The 15908-nt window shown below is 45.0% G+C and overlaps 1 long non-coding RNA gene across 1 annotated transcript; it reads left to right on the top strand.

The window, feature by feature from the left end:
- Positions 1-505: 505 nt before the first annotated feature.
- LOC132813931 (uncharacterized) lies at positions 506-13157 on the top strand. The gene is made up of 3 exons (XR_009644217.1): positions 506-1017; positions 12104-12272; positions 12875-13157. It is a non-coding gene; the product is annotated as an uncharacterized LOC132813931 (long non-coding RNA).
- The last annotated feature ends 2751 nt before the right edge of the window (positions 13158-15908 follow it).

A 15908-nucleotide genomic window follows, 5' to 3' on the forward strand; every position in this document is an offset into this window, starting at 1 on the left:
TGGTGCCTTTTCTCACTGGCCCCTGAGTTGTGAGAAACATTGAAATGTTTCCCTGTAACCCCCCTGTGGGATAAGGATGGACAAACCAGTGCTCCCCTCAGTCTGTTACCATAGCGACAGGCTGCTCCATCGCTGAAACACTGAACTGAAATGAGAAAATCCCGGATGGTGTGATTAATGAGGGAATTTGATGGATGGATGGATTTGGGTGAAGGGATATTTCAGCACATTCTTCAGCTGCTGCCTGAACTTAGTCTGGGTCACGGCATAAATCGCGGTGTTTGTGCAGCAACTGAGGAGCTGCAGCATGAAGCCCAATTCCTGCACAAAGCCATCGAGATACAGAGGGGTATCCACAATATACCACATCCGGCCCCATATAGAATACAGCATTAACGTTGACCATAACAGGATGAAATTGGCCGAGATCACAAACAGTAAAATGATGGATTTTTTTCGGTTTCTCATTTCAGTGTCAGACTGAGCGTCCCCATTGGTGTGAGCGCGGAGTCTCCTGCGGGCTCTGCTGGTCACTAAAATGTGTCTGACGGTGAGAACATTGAGCAGCAGAATCAGGAGAAATGGGACACCCGGGGTTAGAATGTGGTGGAGGAACTCGATTGTGACCCAGACACTGGAGAATAGAACAGCGTCTGTTACATCACAAAACCAGGGGGCGTTCCCCAGCCAATACCGAGCCGTGAGCATAAAATACCAGGAAATGTTCTTTAAACAGCTCAGCACAGTCACTGCTCCCAGAACCACAGCCGCCGTTTTCTCACTGCAATATTTACTTTTCAGCTTCTGGCAACAAATGGCCACAAACCGATCAAAGGTGAAAGTGACGGTGAACCAGACAGAGCAGTCAGTGGCTGCATAAAGCAGGACGGCGTGGATATTACACACGGGGACGGAGTCCCTCAGGAAATAAAACTGTTCCTGATAAACAATGGGAATGTGTCTCAGGATCAGGTCGAGGATAATGACCAGGAGATCCGCCGCTGCCATGGCCCCCAGGTAACGTCTGACACATGGAGACAATCCACAATCTTTATAAAGCAGGACGTAGATGGTCACTACGTTAACTGTGAGGAAGGAAAACAAACCCATTATCCATCAGCCTGGAGGCAAAGGGACCCGTTTGATCGGGGACCCAGTGAGATTTTCAAATGTGTCCCTGTATTCAGGGATTTATTAAAATAATTGGAGCTGGAATAACAAATGGGAAGGTCGGAATTACTGACAAAAATGTGACATAAACCACAAGAAACCCTCCCTCCCCAAACACACAGAGACACATCCATAAGGACAGATGGTTTCTAGAACATTCCCACACACTCGTTCACTCGAGAGCAGACACAGGTCACTCCTTCCCAGTTCCTAATACGGAGGGTGGAAACGTTGCTGTCCTGAAGGATTCTCTCCCAGTTTCCTGAAGACAGACGGAGTTTGGGAATTTCTGTATTTTGGTCTAAATTGTGGTCGATCCTGTGTCGTGAGGAAATGTAATTTCCATGAAAACGCATTCACCCCTTTAACTGCCTGAGGGGCCTTCGGAACAGTGTCTCCTTCTCCCTGGAACGGGATCTCTTCCCTCGGGATCTTATCGTTTGTTCAATTCACTGACGTCCGGCCGTTCACAAACAAACAACGTCAGGGACAGAACGTTCCGGGGAATGTCAGTTATAGAATGTCAGGGACAGAACATTCCGGGGAATGTCAGTTATAGAATGTCAGGGACAGAACGTTCCGGGGAATGTCAGTTATAGAATGTCGGGAACAGAACGTTCCGGGGAATGGCAGTTATAGAATGTCGGGGACAGAACGTTCCGGGGAATGTCAGTTATAGAATGTCAGGGACAGAACGTTCGGGGGAGCTCCATGACCTGTCCATCACCTTTCCCTCCATCCACCCCACCAACATGATGTATTGTGCACAGCCTACAGATCTGTCCAGTACCGGAGCTGTGCAGACCATAGCAGGGCACTAATGTGGGAACCTGGAACAAATATCCATCCAGCACGGGGAGCTGCACTAACCACATCATTGCATTATCTACAAACCTCAACCAGACCGTCTGACCAGCACAGAGACCTGTGCAGTGATCACCCGTGAATTAATCTGTAACCCAGGAGCAGTTACCCTCCCAGCATGTAGGGCTGTGTACACCACCCCAGTGCATTGATCTGTAACCCAGGAGCAGTTACCCTCCCAACATGTTGGACTGTGTACCCCACCCCAGTACATTGCTCAGTAACCCAGGAGCAGTTACCCTCGCAGCATGTTGGACTGTGTACCCCACCCCAGTACATTGCTCAGTAACACTGTGTTAGATCCCTGCCCAGTGTGGGGAAACTTGCAGCCCATGCTGGAAGTGACAGGATGTTCAGCTCCCATCCATTTCCAGCTCCATATCTCCATTGTGCCATGATAAGGGAGTGCTGTGGGTGTGAACATCCCTGCCAGAGAGAGATGGCGGGGGAATCAGTTTAAATATCACCACATGGGAGGGGTTTGGGTTATAGACAGAGAGGGGGAGACTGAGAGACAGTGTCATGGAAGGATGTGTTCCCAGGTTTCAGAATGCTGAAATATCGACACTTCGATAGCATCCTGTAACATGAGCCATACTTCCCAGGAAAGATGGGAAAAGGGAGATTGGTGTGAGGTGAGATGAAACAACAGCTGCTGTTTGGTTTTGAAATTACGTTTATGTAATTTTAATAAGTGTCTCATTGAAACAGTATATTGCTGTAGAGTTGGAGTAGGGTAATAAGCAGTTAGGAGAAAGAGGGTCCCAGAGTTGTGAATAGTTGATGTAAAATGTTCACTGTCAGAGTTAAAAAAATACATTGATATTTTTTGTTTAAACAGTGGAATTTGGGAGTTCTCTATCACTCATATTTCAACAGTTTACAAAGTAAAGTGAGCATTTCTTTATGTTTAATTTAAGTTACCAGATAAGCTTCACGCTGTGCCCTAACAACTGCTGTGTGTGTATCTGTGTGTCTCTGTGTGGGTAGGTCTGGCAGTCTCTGTGGTGCTGAAAGTGATACAATGCCACCCTCTGCTGGCCTGCACATGCCACTGCACAGGCATTGGCAGAGGGTGAAAACCAACAGGGATACATTCAGAGAGGGGGAGTGAGAGGGCAGCTGCTCACAGCACCATCCAAACTGATGTCTTATCCATGTACTGATCTAAATGTCCTTTAAACATTGTAACTGTCCCTATTTTCACCAGTTCCTCTGGAAGTTAATTCCACACAAAAGCCAGCTTCGGTCTAAAATAATTACCTCTCCTGACTTTTGTAAATCTTTTTCCTCACGCCTCAAAATATCCCTCAGTTTTGAATCCCCAACTCTCGGGAAAAGACATCAGCCCTGCAGATTATCTGTACCCCTCATCACTTTATAAACCTCTGTAAAGTTACCCCTCCATCTCATGCTCTCCAGTGAAAAATGTCCCAGCCTATTCAGCCTCTCCTTATAGCTCAATCCCTCCATTTCCAGCAACATCCAGGTTAAACTCTTCTGAACCCTCTCCAGCTTAATAACATCAAGGTCAATAATATCAAAGTGAATAGTCAAGGTATTTGCTAAGGGTACGGGGGAGTCCAAAACTAGAGGACATAGGCTTAAGGTGAGAGGGTAACATTTAAAAGCGACCTAAGGGGCACCTTTTCACCCAGAGGGTGGTGTGCCTATGGAATGAGTGGGCAGGGTGACCAGACTGGACACGGTATTCCAGAAGAGGCCTCACCGATGTCCTGTACAACCTCAACATGACATCCCAAGTCCGATACTCAAAGGTCTGACCTATGAAGACAAGTGTGTTAAACACCTTCTTAGCCACTTTCTATATCAGATGCAAATTTTAAAGAATTAAACCTGACAGCCTAGGTTTCTGTACTACACCACCAAAAGACCCTACTTTTAATTGTATAGGTCCTGTTCTTGTTTGATTTACCAAATCCAATGCCTGGCATTAATCCAGACTATCCTCCATCTGCCACCCCTCAGCCCAGTGTGTGATATGACTGCCACCTCCCCCTCCCCCTTCAATTTTAAAATGCCCACCCCTCTCCAGGAGGCCTGCACACTCTGGCCTTGATTTTCACAAAGACCCTGAGCTTGGGTTGCCTTGTGTGGTTAGAGGGAGGAGGGACAGATTGCAGACACAGTCGTTTGGGAGGAGAGGCTGGACAGTAATCAGCGGCCTGGTATCATTTCATGGTTTTAGGAAGAGGGCAGACACACGTTAGAGGTGGGTAAGATTGATCGGTGTTTTGGGGTCAGAAATTAATCCCTTCCTTCGCCTCTGGTGTTCAGTAATAAACATCTATTTGAGACCCATCATTGGGCAGAGTGTTTCTGTGGGATTTCTTTCCCTAATATTGCAGACTACAGATAATAGTGATTAAAGATGTTCATAGTTAATTTCAATATTCAGCAAGTACACTCAATATCCTACAGTTGAGACAAATATCTTGCATTTGTTTAATAATACAAAGTGTTTTTTGTAATTCAGTAATAGTAACCTGATTATAATCAATCCACACTGAGCTGGAAGCGGGCACTAAAATATGACCCAAAATCTGGTTTTGGTAGTATAGTGGGCAGTGTCCGTGTCTCTGAGCCAGAGCTCTGGATTTGATTCCAATTCCTGAACTTGTGTGGTAGTGTTCCTAGCTCTGGATGAGAAGGCCTGGATCGAAGTCCTGTCTGTTGCAGAGGTATGTCACAACATGTCAGAACAGGCTGATGAACAAACACACAGGAGAATAATGTTACAGCTTTATGGGTATTGCCGAGTGGTGCTCGTGTCCCTACCTCCGGGCACAAAGGTCTAGGTGTAAATCCCACAGAAGTGTCTCCTAATATATCTGAACAAACTGATTAAACTGGTTTAGAATTGTGACTTGATGGAGAAAGAACAGGTGTCAGTGTTGAATTTCAGAATTTAGGCCCAGGATGACTGAAAGTACAGCCATTTGTGTTGATTGGAGTCATATTTCGCAGCAGGAAAGGTTTATAAAATCAGAATGGTCATGGATAGGTTGAGTATTCAGGGTTTTTCCCCAGGTTAGGGGCGTCCAAAACTCGACGGCATTGGTGGAAAGTGAGAGGGGAAAGGTTTTGATGTGGCCTAAAGGGCATCTTTTCACAAAGAGGGTGGTGTGCATATGGAATGAGCTGCCAGAGGAAGTGGTGGAGGCTGGGTACAACTACAGCATGTAAAAGGCATCTGGATGCTGACAGACCTGCCGAGCTTTTCCAGCAATTTCTGTATTTGTTTAAAAAATGCATTCATTTTAACACACGTATTCTGAATAAATTAGACATTTTTATTTTTTAATGAAGCAGGAACATAAAAACTTATCTTCAAATCGACCAAGACCATTTTCTGCTAAGGGTATGGCTCTGTGTATGACAGCAGCAATGATGCACCGACATGGGACAGGGAATGTGATGGAGACATCGTTTGGACAATGTACATGGGATAATATCTGGACAAAGTTCTTTCAAGTAAAAATTGCAGAGTGTGTGTGTGTGTTTTATAGAAAGGGAAATATTGATTATATATTTGCAATACAAAAACAGTTTGCCATCCATCTTTCCATCATAGTTGGAGTAACATTGCTCTGGATCATAAACGTGCTATTTGAGCAGATTAAAGAAACTAGCCTGACTTGTTCCTAAAACTGACCCTGACCCAGTCTGAGACCGATATCATCGGCCATATCACCGACCTGGTTACATTTAACATTTGTTGTGAGCAGTGGGGGAGTGGGACTAGAAAGGAAACAATGGCCCAAAAAGCCGGGGAACTATAGACCGGTGAGCCTGATGTCGGTGGTGGGTGAGCTGTTGGAGGGGATTCTGAGGGATAGCATTTACATACATTTGGGAAGGTAAGGGCTGATCAGGGTAGACAACGTGGCTTTCTGCATGGGAAATCATGTCTCATTCATTTGGTTGAGTTTATTGAAGAGGTGACAAAGAAGATTGATGACGGCAGTTTGGTTGACATTGTCTATATGGACCTCAGCAAGGTGTTCATTTAAAGAACAAAGAGCAAAGAAAATCTTTCAGCCCAGGAACAGGCCCTTCGCCCTCCAAGCCTGAGCCGATCCAAATGTACTGTCTAAATCTGTCGGTCAATCCCTGAGCATCTGTATCCCTCTGCTCCCCACCTACTCCTCTGCTCCCCACCTACTCCTCTGCTCCCCACCTACTCATGCATCTGTCTAGACGCACCTTAAATGAATCTGCCGTGCCTGCCTCTACCACCTCTGCTAGCAACGCGTTCCAAACACCCACCACCCTCTGTGTAAAGTACTTACCGCGTGTATCCCCCTTAAACTGTCTACCTCTCACCTTGAAAGCACGACCTCTCGCTATTGAATCCTTCACCCTGGGAAAAAGCTTGCCTCTGTCCACCCTATCTATAACCTTCATGATTTTGTAAACCTCAATCCGGTCCCCCCCTCAATCTCCTTTTTTCTAGTGAAAATAAACCTAACCTACTCAGCCTCTCTTCATAGCTAGGATTTCATTCTGATTGGTAGAGAGATTAATAAGGTTGGGTCACATGGGATACAGAAAAAGGTCGTCACAATTGGCTTGAAGGAAGAGGGGTATTTTTCAGACTGGAGGCTTGTGAGCAGCAGTGTGCTGTAAGAATCAGGACTGAGTTCACAACATTTCATCATTTATGTCAAGGATTTAAATGCGAATATTGGGGCCATAGTTAGTAAGGTTACAGATTACATCAGAAAGGTGGTGTAGTAGATTATCTCAGAGTACAACAAGGTCACAGATAGATGGGACAAAGGGGCAAGGAGTGACAGATGAAGTTTAATTTAGATAAAGACGAGGTTTTGTATTTTGGGAAGGCAAATCAGGGCAGAAATTATACACTTAATGGTCAGGGCCTGGTGAGTGTTGTGGAACAAATGGACACAGGGCTGCAGGTACATTGTTCCTTGAAAGTGGAGTCTAATGCAGACAGTGCGGTACAGAACACATTTTACACATTTGCCTTAATCAGTCAGAGCATTGAGTATAGGAGTTGTGGTGGCATGTTGTATCTGTACAGGATGTTGGTGAGGCCACTTTAAGAATACTGCGTACAACTCGGTTTTCTGCAGAAATGACTTACACAGATGTCCCAGGACTGGAGGTTTGAGCTTTAGGGAGAGGTTGATTAGGTTGAGGTGTTTCCCCCTGGAGTGTCAGAGGTTGAGGGGTCACATTATAGAGGTTTATAGAACCAGCAGGGGCATGGATATTCTGAACAGCCATGTTCTGCTTCCCAGGGTAGGGGAGCCCAGAACAGGAGAATATAGGTTGGACGGGAGAGGGGGAATGATTTAGAAGGGACTGAAGATAAATGTTTCACACATAGAGTGGTGTATGTTCAGAAAGTGCTGTCAGAGGAAGTGGTGAAGGCGGTTACAATCGCACATTTAAAAAGTATCTGAAAGACGAGGGATATCGGCCAAATGCTGGCAAATGGAACTGGATCAGATTTGATATCTGATCGGAGTGAACAGATTGGACTGACGGGTCTGTTTCCATTCTGCATGACACTTTGATTCTATCAGAGGAATGACGAATAATTCTGAAAGGACCTTTCAAGTGGGAATCCTCTTCACTGGAAGTTTAACTTGCCTCCATATTCACATTGGTTGAAAGCTGCATTAGGTAAATATTTGACAGAGAAGTGAGTCATGCATAATGGGACGCAGACAGGAAAGTGGGGCTGAGACCCCAACCTGCTCAGCCACAATCTTAGTGCCTGGTGGAGAAGGTTCAAAGTGTCTAATGACTCACTCCTGTCCCTCAATCCCGTGTTCCTGTGTTCCATTCAGCCCATTAAACCTGTTAGGCAGGAGCATTTAGAGGCTACTTACTTCTATAACCTGGTTCACAGAAACAGAGGAGATCACTCGGCCCTTCATGACTGTCCCACACGCTTTGATGTGATTTGAGAAATGTAATTGTAAAATCCAGGATAGGGTATGAAAGAGGCCCCTCATCTCTCTTTACAGAGCTTCCCCTCTCTGAAACTTGTGCTGCATTTGTGGGTCATGTTGTAGACCCAAATTCACTATGAATACAGCCCCCATACCTCACCCAGCAATGGCTCACAAAATCCTCTGGTCTCCCTGACAGCAACATTCAATAACAGAATATCCATGAATATAACACCCACTAACTGTCCAATAACAGAATGTGAGAACATCAGACACAGGGGCAGCTCATTCACTCCCCAAACCTGCCTTGCCCTTCACTAAGATCATGGCTGCTCTGCTCTTGGTCTCAAATCCTCTTTCAAACCCAATTCTTCATCGTCTCTGACAGGTCAATACCCATCTACCTCCTCTTCAAATACTTTCAGTCATCTGGCTCCCCGAACACTCTTGAGAAGCGAAATCCTGACATTCAATGCCACCTGTTTGAAGAAACCCCTTGCTGCTCCTATATCATGGCTTATTGATATGAACAAAAGAGATTAACACAAGGGGTCAGGTAAAAATGACTGGCCCTGATATCAAGGCTTCTGTTGACTTCTGTTGACATCAAGGAGCTTAACAAATCTGAACTTAATGGGAATCAGAGAAAACTCTCCAGTGTTTGGATTCAAACATGGCACAAAGGAAGACATTCATCATCTCAGTCCCGGGTCAGCTCTGTGGGAGATCCTCAGGGTAGCTTCCTCTTCACAAACATCTTCAGCTGCTTCATCAATGTCTCCCCGCCCCCACCCTCCTCACCATAAGATCCGAAGTGGGGATGGTCACTGAGGATTCCACAATGTTCAGAATAATTTGACGCCCCCGTCAGCTTCTGAACTGGACTGTGTCCATGTGCAGCAAGACATGGACTCCATTGAGGTTTGTGCTTTTACAGAGTCAGTAACATTCATATAGAGGACTGTCTGACACTGCACATTGCCACAGTAAACTAAGAAATCATTCCGCACCTCAAACTGGTTTCACAGGAATATGAGGAAGTCGTTCAGCCCATTGACACTGTTGGAGAAGAACAGGGACAGCCCATTCAGTGCCTCCAACATATTACTCAGGAAGAGAAGGATTCTAGTGTGATGGGCCACACCAGAGCCCCTCGACAATATTTGAAGGCGGTAGCCGAGACTCTAATGTTTTCTTATTTTAAAGAAAATGTAAAGTGTCTGTTCCAGATGCAATGTGACTGGTCAAACAACTTGGTGTGAAGCATAACACCATTTACTTAAACACGATAGATGATATAAAACCAAAGAAAGAAGAATTTAGAATAATGTAATTATATTGGACAAGTTAACAGAATAATAGATCTAGGAACTAATACTAATGAACTGTTCCAATACTGGAAAATCACATGATCACAGCCCTTGACAAAAAGGAATAGTCAGACACTGAATGACACAAATATTTCTCCAATTCAGGATTTAAAAACAGCACCAAGAGAAAATTCATAGAGACTAACGGCCAGGAGACATTCACTAAAACTTTCAACTCAGTGGAGACCCCAATAATTTCTGATGTTACTGAGGAACCAAAACCCAGAAATCCTAATCTGTGAGAGCTGACCACACCCATTCCATCTGCATTAAAATAAACCTGAGGCCTCACTAGTTGTTTACTTAAGTGGTCCTAACTAGCCAGCTTGGTAACGGTCATTCAATCTCTCTCTTAAAATAAACCAGAACAAAATAACCTCTTAAAGCTACAGCATCATCACACTAGTCAGCACATCGAGCTGTCATACAGGAACCAGGGTAACTCAATCAGACCCTTGGCCCTGTCCAATCGGACAGGGAAGAAGCCAGTCAGTCCCATGAGTCACTTACACGGGAACAGTAGGAGGCCATTCCCACCTCAATGCACTTACACAGGGGCAGAATGAGGTATTTGATGCTGATTCCTGATGAATGACTTATGCCTGAAACGTCGATCCTCCTGCTGTGCTTTTCCACCAAACCACTGTCTACTCTGATCTTCCACATCAACAGTCCTCTTTGTCTCCTAACTGATGCTCTAACATGATGAACAAGTGGAGCAGAGGCTGAACAGACAGACTGTTCCACTTTGCTCCTCTTAGCTCCATCTGTCATGATACACACGTGGGACTTTAACACGGTTTTCTAGTGGTGAAGAGGAAAGCCATCTGTCTTATGTGAAGTCTCAAGAAGGCAGCTTCCATCTCCAAGGTCACAGTCTGGTGTTCTCTGTGTAGGGCGGGAGCTGATGGGAATGGCTACCTGTTTCAGATGGAAGGTATTGTGGCTGCTGTTGGGGATTGTGAGTAACCTGACGTTCAGTACGGGTTCACACACCGACTGCACAATAACGTGGGGAGAGTTAATTTAGGCATATAAACTATTAGGAAAGTCACGTTAGACTGATGAATGGACTCTCTAAGTTCAAATATTGCTGATCTTGTTCATGTTGATCTTGTCTAGTACACGTCCTGTTCAGTGTAACCTGTATGCCTTACTCTGTCCAAGTCTATTTCCAACCTATGGTCTGTCTGGCCATGGTTGCTATGATCTTCCTCCACTGCTCATAAATAAAGTGTTTCCCTGTACTGAGGTACACGTGACAATAAATCAAACCAATCAATCCTGGGTAAAGTATGGAATTTCTCACCCTGTCCATGTCTCTTTTGGAAGTAAGTGATCGCTGTCACTCCTCGTGTTTAACGTCACCGTTTCTTCTTCTCTCACGGCTCTACTGATTAAACACTCAGCTTCTTCACTCTATCCTCGTGATACCATCACGCGTGTCTGTGGTAAGGAGATCATTCCTTACAAAGGAGATCAAATCCGTAGGGAGTGTCCCAACCACGCTCTCAGCAAGGCCCCACAACAGCAGGAAGATGGCATTACTTATGTACTTGAATCATCTTACAATGAAGGACAGCATACCATTGTCTGCACCCATTACTTACACAGGGTTTGATTCGGAGCAGTCAGCATAGACTTGTGAGTGGGAGATCATGCTTCCCAAATTTGTTCGAGTTCGCTGATGAAGTGACCAAGAAGGTTGATGAGGGCTGAGCGGTAACCATAGTCTCTATGGATAGCAGTAAAGCCTTTGATAAGGTTCCACATGGCAGGCTGCTCTGGAGAGTTACATCACGTGGAATGCTGAGGGAACTGGCCGACTGGATACACAGTTGGCTTGATGGTAGGAAGCGGAGAGTTTAGCGGAAGGATGTTTGTCAGACTGGAGCATGGTTCCATTGCTGTTTGCTAACTATGATTTGGTTGAGAATGTACAAGGTATGATTTGTAAGTTTACAGATGACACTAAAATAAGTGGGAGCATGTTCAGTGAGGAAGTTTATCAGAAATTGCAGCAGGACCTTAATCAGGCGGGGAAGGTGGCCGAGAAATGGCAAATGGAATTTAATATAGATGTGTGATGTCTTCCATTTTAGAATCTCAACTCAAGGTAGGAGTTGCACGGCGAATGGGAGGGCCTTAAGGGGTGCAGTGGGCAGAGAGACCTTGATGTTCAGGAGCATGGTTCCCTGAGAGTGGAGTCACATGTAGACAGGGCAGTGAAGAAGGCATCTGGCACACTGACCTTCATCAGGCCAGACATTGAGGATGGAAGTTGGGAATTTATGTTGCAGTTATACAGGACTTTGGGAAGGCCGCACTTGGAGTATTGTGTTCAGGTTTTGTCACTTTGTTATAGGGAGCACGTGTCTATCTCCTAAGGAAGTTATTACGGTAACTTGCTGGGACAACTTCGTTGTTCAGTACTTCCCAGGAGCTGAAAAATGATGCCATGTTCTTCGTGACCTGCAACACATTATCAACGAGGATGAGCACCTCGCCAAGACCTTCCCCACACCTCCACTGCTTGCCTTTAAACAACCACCAAACCTCAAACAGATTATATGTTCATAGCAAGCTGCCCAGCTTTCAGGACAGCTCCATACAACCCTGTCATGGTAGCCGCTGCAAGACGTGTCAGAATGTGGACATGGGTATTACCATTACATGTGAGGACACCTCCCACCATGTACGTGGCAGGTACTCATGTGACTCAGCCAACATTGTCTATCTTATACGTTGCAGGCAAGGGCGCCTGGAGGCATGGTACATTGGGGAAACTGAGCAAAGGCTACAGCGACAGATGAATGGGCACCACACAACAATCAACAGACAGAAGTGTTGCCTCCCAGTTGGGGACACTTCGGCGGTACAGGACTTTCGACCTCGGACCTTCGGGTGATCATCCTCCAAGGTAGACTTCAGGACAGGCAACAGCAAAAAGTGGCCAAGCAGGGGCTGATAGCTAAGTTCGGTCCCCATAGGGCGGGCCTCAACCGTGCATTTGTGTTCATGTCATACTACAGGTGACCACCAATGCACTATATACACACACAGACACACTTACACACACACACACACACACACACACAGAGTCACTCCTATCTACACACGGACACACATATACACAGACATGCACACAGACACTCGCGCACACCCTTACAGACACACACACTCCTATACTCACACATGCATCCTCTCAGAGACTTAGACCACTCTACACTCATGCAGGCACATATACCCTCTCTCGCACAGACACTCGCAAACCCCCACCCCAGACACATACACACTACCACACTCACACATGCACCCCTCACAGAATTAAGACACTCTGCAATCACTACACACACATGTACACTCTCTCTCACACTTACAACCCCCAAGCCAGACAGACATACACACAGACAGACACAAAGACCCACATGCGCAAATTCATTTTGTGGGGTGAATTTGTACGTGCAGAGTTACATTGTACTTTGCTCAAAAACAGTAAAACTCTGTTATTTGACTATTTAGGTTAGAATCGATCTAAAATCATGGCATGGACAGAGAACACAGAACGGTAACACCTTCGACATATTGTGTAACTAACCCAATTGTTGCAGTTAACCTGAGAATGCAACTTTAAAAAAAGGTTTTTTGATTTACACACGGAAGAAGCTAAACTAACATGGTATTCGAACAGATGAAAGACTCAACAGACAATCAAGGTAATTTTCAATGTGTAGTTTCAGTTACATCATACTGTAATTTTTTGCTATAAATGCTGTGCCTTACAATTTTGTCCTCCACAATCACCTGAAGAAGGTACGGTTCTCTGAAAGCTACTGTGCTTCCAATTAAACCTGTTGGACTATAACCTGGCGTTGTGTGATTTTTAAATGTGGACACCCCAGTCCAACACCGACATCTCCAAATCATGATTACTGTGAAGTGGAATTGTATTAATCGTTCTCCAGTACTCTGGAACCCCTTCCCTCTCCTCCCCCATGGTCATATTCTAATTAAAATTAATGTTAGAGGTCATCTCACCACGATATTCATGCTCTTCATTATTGTGAGATTTTCTCTAGAGTTATGCATGTAGAGTAGAAAAGGACAATGATTTTAAACAATGCTGTGTATTCCCCTAGAGAGCTGAGACTGCTCTAAACTGGAAGGGAACCTTTCAGCAGCCTGGTAATGTTTCTGCTGCCTCTGTACAGGATCTTAGTGAGATCACATTGGAGTAGTGTGTAAAGAATTTTTCTACTCAATGAAGAAAGTGTATTGTTATATTGGAAGGAGCTCAGAGATAGTTCCCTCAACTGATTCCTTCAAATACGGTGTCTTAGGATGAAGAGATAGCAGGAAAGTGGAACAGAGGCCGCGATAACATCAGGCATGATTTTATTCAATGGCAGAGCTGGTTCGACGGGTTGGATTCCTGACTGATGCTCCTCGTCCACACTCAGCCTTTCGACCACTTTACACAGTATAGAGGGAGGACTGTCTATCAAACAGGAAGCAGGCACTCCGGATAAGTCAGTCTTAATCAGTTTGTCAGAACGTCACCAGTGGAGTCACACAGTGACCAGTGGGGGGACCTCAACTATTTACAATCTACATCAACGATCAGGAGGTTGGAACAGATATCCAGATACTGAGAGTGGTGATGTCGCTTGGATAAGCAAGAAATTAAATTATCAAGAGAGGGTGGAGTGTCTGCAAATAGATACAGAAAGTTCAAGGCAATGGATAATAATTTGGAAGGAGCAATACAACATAATATAACCTGTAATTTCATTTACAGGAATAATGGAAGGCAGTATGTTACTGAAATGGAGAGGGATTACAGGGTTTAATGATACTGTGTACTGGGGGGTTCACTCAGACCCGTTCAGACATGGGAGATTTGCTCCATCCCTGATTATCTGCTCCTTGACATTCCAAGTGACCACATCGCTCTCCGTTCACATAGAATATTTTGTTGTGGTTGGTTGTTGGAAGGGATGGTGTTTTGAAACGTGTATCAAGGGGACGGCCTTTATCCAAGATATATTCATTCCTTTCTACAAGGAGACCCGTAGAAGATGGGAACGGTTCCCTGTTTCTGAATGAAGGAACTGTGGCTGCTTTCAGGACAGGGGAATTCACCAACATAATGTATTGTGCATGGACACACTGTAACATTAATCGAGTGAGAGCTCCTTCAGTTCCTCTACCTCTCCCCATTTAATGGCTACTCTGCAGATTCCATGTACACCTTCAGGAATCCCACTATACTGGGAAAATAAGGATACACCTGGCAGCTTCCCGCTGAGGGAGAAGCAATGTATTGATCTCATCCACCATATACATCCTCCATCACCGAATGGTGACATTGATGTTGAGATACTGGGAGATGATGGAGCTGTCACCGACTCCGGCCTGGAAAGTTTCGGATCACAGAAGCTGAATGAAACTGTGACACTAATAGCCACCGGCAGCACCGTCTTCCCCCTGGTGTGAAGCTGCAGGTCGTGTTGAAGAAGGTGACACCGCTCTGTGACCAGCTCCTTGTTCAGTCCAAATCCCCTCACACTCTGCTCCTGGATTAAGTGTGGCTTGGGAAGCTGTTCCTGGAAAACCCGGGGTGGATACAGCAGATCCCTTTACCGACACACACTCACTCCGTGGTTTCAGAGCTTTCCCTGTCTGCAGCCCCTGTTCCATCTGGTGTTCATGTTACACACCCAGATGCTGTTACCACAGTCCCCATGCTCCATCCAAAGTTGGGTCACCAAATCCTCCGGTCTCACTGAATGTCTGAGGCGCCTCACAGCACAAGCCCCAGCAAACCATCCCCAGCCACTCCACTAACGTTTCAATAACAGGAGTCAGTCATAAACCCCTCAGCTACAAATATTGTGAACCAGACCAGAGCCCCACAAAATATTTGAAGAAGGCCGCTTAGACCCAAACCATTCCTTATTTGAAAGAGAGATGTGAAGTGTATTTTCCAGATATGTTGTGACTGATCAAAGCACTCAACATTAAGCCAAGTATAATCTATTCAAATGCTTTAGTTAAAATACAATCAAAGAAATTTTGGGAGAGCTTATATGTTGGTACACTTACACAAACAATAGATACCGTACCTTCTTGGTATACAATGCTTGGCACAAAGATAAATTCACATACAGATTCTTACATGCAGTTTTTTGATCCAGGAAAAATCAACATCAACAACCATCTCAGAGAGAAAAGCAGCTGGGGATCGTGTATTGAAACTTTTAACCCTGCCGGGATCTCCAACAGCTTCTGAATGGTGCAGTCAAAAACAAAACGAGAAACCCTGGTCTGGGAGAGCTGGCCACTGCCCTTCCATTGTTATCACCGTTTTAATAAAACCTAAACGCCTCCTCAGTTATTTACTTAAACTGTTTTCAGACAGCAGTTCCGCACCTCTGCCTTTAAAACCTCTCTTAAAAAAAACAAGAGAAAATAACCTTTTTATAGTGATAGTATCCTCACAACTCCACCTTTACTAAATTGATCTATCAATATACAAAGATGGATTCATGTTAGA

The sequence above is a fragment of the Hemiscyllium ocellatum genome, unplaced genomic scaffold (genome assembly GCF_020745735.1).
Source record: "Hemiscyllium ocellatum isolate sHemOce1 unplaced genomic scaffold, sHemOce1.pat.X.cur. scaffold_544_pat_ctg1, whole genome shotgun sequence".
Lineage (NCBI taxonomy): Eukaryota > Metazoa > Chordata > Chondrichthyes > Orectolobiformes > Hemiscylliidae > Hemiscyllium > Hemiscyllium ocellatum.